Genomic DNA, 5,296 nt, shown 5'->3' with positions numbered 1-5,296 from the left:
TCAGACCAAGTAAGGAACATAAAGAAAAAGAACTGGTGGCCTCTCCCCAACAGAAAGGGAAGAACTGGAAAGGGAAATGACACACGACAACGAATTACACAAAGGAATTACAGTAGGAGAAGGAAAACTAACCTAAGCGTGGCATGGATAGACTATAAGAAAGCCTTCGACATGATACCACACGCATGGCTAATAGAATGCCTGAAAATATATGGGGCAGAGGAAAACACCATCAGCTTCCTCAAAAGTACAATGCACAACTGGAATACAATATTTACAAATTCTGAAATAAGACTAGCAGAGGTTAATATCAGGAGAGGGATCTTCCAGGGCGACTCACTGTCCCAACTATTCTTCGTAGTAGCCATGATTCCCATGACAAAAGTACCTCAGAAGATGGATGCCGGGTACCAACTCAAGAAAAGAGGCAACAGAATCAACCATCTGATGTTCATGGACGACATCAAGCTGTATGGTAGGAGCATCAAGAAAGATGATACTATCTGGGGACATCAGGATGGAGTTTGGAATAGAAAAATGCGCCTTAGTCAACATACAAAAAGGCAAAGTAACGAGAACTGAAGGGATAAAGCTACCAGATGGGAGCAACATCAAACACATATATGAGACTAGATACAAATACCTAGGAATAATGGAAGGAGGGGATATAAAACACCAAGAGATGAAGGACACGATCAGGAAAGAATATATGCAGAGACTCAAGGCGATACTCAAGTCAAAACTCAATGCTGGAAATATGATAAAAGCCATAAACACATGGGCAGTGCCAGTAATCAGATACAGCGCAGGAATAGTGGAATGGACGAAGGCCGAACTCTGCAGCATAGATCAGAAAACCAGGAAACATATGACAATACACAAAGCACTACATCCAAGAGCAAATACGGACAGACTATACATAACACTAAAGGAATGGAGGGATGAGGACTACTAAGTATAGAGGACTGCATCAACATCGAGAACAGAGCAATGGGGCAATATCTGAAAACCAGTGAAGACGAGTGGCTAAAGAGGGCATGGGATGAAGGACTAATAAAAGTAGACAAAGACCCAGAAATATACAGAGACAAGAGAATGACAAACAGAACAGAGGAATGGCACAACAAACCAATGCACGGACAATACATGAAGCAGACTAAAGTACTAGCCAGCAATGACACATGGCAATGGCTACAGAGGGGAGAGCTAAAGAAGGAAACTGAAGGAATGATAACAGCGGCACAAGATCAGGCCCTACGAACCAGATATGTTCAAAGAACGATAAACGGAAATAACATCTCTCCCATATGTAGGAAGTGCAATATGAAAAATGAAACCATAAACCACATAGCAAGCGAATGCCCGACACTTGCACAGAACCAGTACAAAAAGAGGCATGATTCAGTGGCAAAAGCTCCACTGGAGCCTGTGGGAGTGATAGAAAATGACCAGGCAAAGATCCTCTGGGACTATGGTATCAGAACAGATAGGGTGATACGTGCAAATAGACCAGACGTGACGTTGATTGACAAAGTCAAGAAGAAAGTATCACTCATTGATGTTGCAATACCATGGGACACCAGAGTTGAAGAGAAAGAGAGGGAAAAAATGGACAAGTATCAAGATCTGAAAATAGAAATAAGAAGGATATGGGATATGCCAGTGGAAATTGTACCCATAATCAGGAACACTAGGCACGATCCCAAGATCCCTGAAAAGGAATCTAGAAAAACTAGAGACTGAAGTAGCTCCAGGACTCATGCAGAAGAGTGTGATCCCAGAAACGGCGCACATAGTAAGAAAAGTGAAGGACTCCTAAAGAGGCAGGATGCAACCCGGAACCCCACACCATAAATAACACCCAGTCGAATTAAAGGACTGTGATAGAGCAAAAATAAAAAAATAAAAAAATAAATAATAATAATAATAATACAGAGGGCTACCAACATGTAACTTGGGATACGAATCTATTAATACCCTTTAAAAGGTCTACTTAAGTGTATTTTTCACTTAATATAATTTACTCTAATAATGCTGTACTTTCATTCAGCTCTCTAATATTCAAGAGAGAGAGAGAGAGAGAGAGAGAGAGAGAGAGAGAGAGAGAGAGAGAGAGAGAGAGATGCGGTCGAAGAAGAATGCTAATCCATTTCTTTAATTATTTCCACCAAGACGTTGTACTGAGACATCCTATTAAAGATGGGCAATCTGTGACCTGGAATCCTGGCACAAGTGAGCTTTACTTCGGTGAAATTTTTATTTAAATTGATAACTGCATAGAAGTATCCATCTGGTCCCATCCGGTAGGGAGTGACTGCGAAGCTACCTGGAATGAGTTAATAGCCCTTGGTTAACTGCTGATAGTACAGATAGTGCATAGCGATGGTATTTGCATATGTGGATAATTGAGGCAATTCTTCGAGCAATCATAAATGCATTCCAGTATACAAGATACTTTCATAAAACTTGGTAAAAGAATACTCTGTGTCCTCTTCTGCTTCTTTGTTAAAGATCCCACGAATTTTTCCGAAGTCTGGTCTGAGTCAGTCAAGTAAATTCTGCGTTGGGGAATATATATGTCTTCATGAAATGCTCAGGAGAAAAACTAGCTTCAGAGTCAGGTGGACCACTGTGGGTGCCAGGGGAATTAAAAGACCCAGACCTGCTTCTCTGAGAACTGTGGGTAGGGAGGCTGGACATTCATGACTGTTTCTGGAACATGCATCACAGCATTGTCATGAATGGCAGAATTTCACACAAGTCCTTGTTGTTAAAAGACACCGGATGCTGACAATGATTATGATGTCATATAAGTATTCAATGTATGTATGTGTGTGAAGGAGAACTTGGATAAAGCTGGCTAAAAGAATGATTATCTTACTTGTGAGGTAAGCGATTATGCTTCCAGGACTTGGTTCAAAGAAATATTGATAAGGTGCATTGTCAGCCAGAATACACTGTCTGTCCTGATCATTGTAAGACAATGTAACGCATTGCAGCTCTCCCCAACACATATTACGACAAGTACCTGGAAAGGAGAACAACAATCTCAGGAAAAGTACTCGGGAAATAACAAAGTCATATTAGAAAAAACACCTGGATTACTGACACAGGTACTTCGGGAGGAGAAGGACTTCATAAAAGGTCTTGGGGAGATTAAAGGAATCCTTAAGACATGTAAGTAGGTGGAAGAGATTTAAGCCCTTTTGAAACAAAATCTTGGAAAGGGAGAAAGGTTTTCCTCAGACAAATAATATAATCAGGAGGGAAAGGGTCCTTTTTAAAGAATTCTTGGCTCAAGAGGATCTCATCCTTTCCAAGTTCTTGTCCCAAGAGGAAGTTTGTCTAAGTTGTTGCCTTAGGACAAATACTTGGAGAGGTAATGAGACAAGAACATGGAAAGGCATAAGGCCAACTTGAGAATAATCATCACAAAGTTTGTTCAGAACTTTAACATAACTAAGCGCAACCTCATAGGGCTATTTGGAAAGATTTAAAACAAAAACCTATCACAGGAATTAAAACAAAGTTCTTTCTCAAAACTTTACCATGCAAGTGGAAAACGAGAGAGCTCCTCCTAGTACACTTTACCAGAGAGAGGAAAACAAAAGCTCTCTCACACACCGCTTTTACACAGAAAGTGATCAAGAAAAGAGCACTCACACGCCATTTTGACAAACAGTTATGCAGGAAAGGACTTTCCCTTCTACTCTGTCCGGAAAGTGGAAAGCAAATGAGCTCTCTCACATGCTCTGTCCACAAAGTGATATAGAAATGAGTTGTGTCACAAGTTCTAGCTACAAGGTGAAAGGGAAATGATATTTCTCACAAAAGTTGTTGACAGTGCCATTCCACAAGGCACTTCTAGTCGAGGAATTTATACGTAACATAACATCTTGGGTCACCATGACGTCACCCCGAGGAGAATCCTTGACTAAAAAATGCTGTGGCCCTCCCAGCACTGCTACTGCTCCTGCCGCCGGTGAGAACTAGGGAATAGCTCCAATGTGTGGGCCTGCCAGGCTTGTATTGTCTGAAACGCCAAAAGTATTCTTGTTTAGCAAATTCTTTCTGTATCAAGGTATAGCTTACATACACAGAGCAACTTCTGTCATTAAGGTTTTTGATTTACACAAATTCAGAGCTTGGCAGACAGTGGATGTTTGTTTTTAGATGGTCTTTATGAAGATAATAATAGTAATGATAATAATAATAACCTAGCAATGTGACAGATTTTAATTATCGTATTATCGTTTAATCTCCTACCTTAGAGCCACTGAAATAGATTTCTTAGGTGCAGGCTGCTAAATACTACGTGTCACCTTCTTGACTGAAGTATAGCTGATGAATTTGCAGAATATCTAATATGTGTGGCAATAATGCAGTCCTGGTTTTTCTCTCTTTGTGCTTTTGTAAAGTGTGAGTCTCTGTGGAGCCAATACAATTAGTTCAACTAAAAGCCAGGACGTTAAGGGGGATTGGGCGTGGGGGGAGGGGGGTTGTTGGAGTAATGGACCTCATGAAAGGGTTTGCGGAACTGAAAAATTAATGTACTTGCGTGGTCCAGGCCCAGTGGAGACGAGGAAGTGCAATAAAGGTGGAATTTTGGGGCTACAGAAGCGAAAAGACTACAAAACTCGGCTGTACCTAGAGAGGTCACGTCGTTTTTGGAATTCAATCTGTTCGTTACCAGATGGGAAAGGATGGATGCTTATGGGAAAGGGATTAGCATCTAGACTTCCAGTAGGTAAACTCCACATCTGTTTTGATCAAAATCTGATCTACCTGAGATATATAGTAACTTCGCAGCTTTTAGGAAACTGGTTATCTGGTTATAGCCTGGTGAGGATTTTCACCTCGCAGATATTGATTTGTCGATGAGGCGCACCGTCTTCTGGCATGAAACCGTTTGTCGAGTCCGTCTCCTTTTCAAACCCTGACAATAGGACAGTTAAGTGATTCTTTGCTGGCCCTCCCGAATTCCAAATTGAAGGTTTACACAGAGCGTTTTAGATCCCTAATGGATGTTATTGTATTGTCCATTAAACAGGCTTGCGATTTGTGGCTGGCCTCCAAGGTAGGCATTAGATTAACAGTCCTGGGAAAGTTTCTGAATCCGTTCGCAGGTAACAGGGATAAACACTGTAACTAGCAGCAGGACTGTAGCAATGGATTATGGAGAGAGAGAGAGAGAGAGAGAGAGAGAGAGAGAGAGAGAGAGAGAGAGAGAGAGAGATTATTCATCTGTCACCTGAGACAAATTACAGACACAAGCACTCACACACACAAATATATA

The sequence above is a fragment of the Macrobrachium nipponense genome, chromosome 48, assembly GCF_015104395.2.
Source record: "Macrobrachium nipponense isolate FS-2020 chromosome 48, ASM1510439v2, whole genome shotgun sequence".
NCBI lineage: Eukaryota > Metazoa > Arthropoda > Malacostraca > Decapoda > Palaemonidae > Macrobrachium > Macrobrachium nipponense.
Note: the sequence above shows the minus strand (reverse complement) of the source record.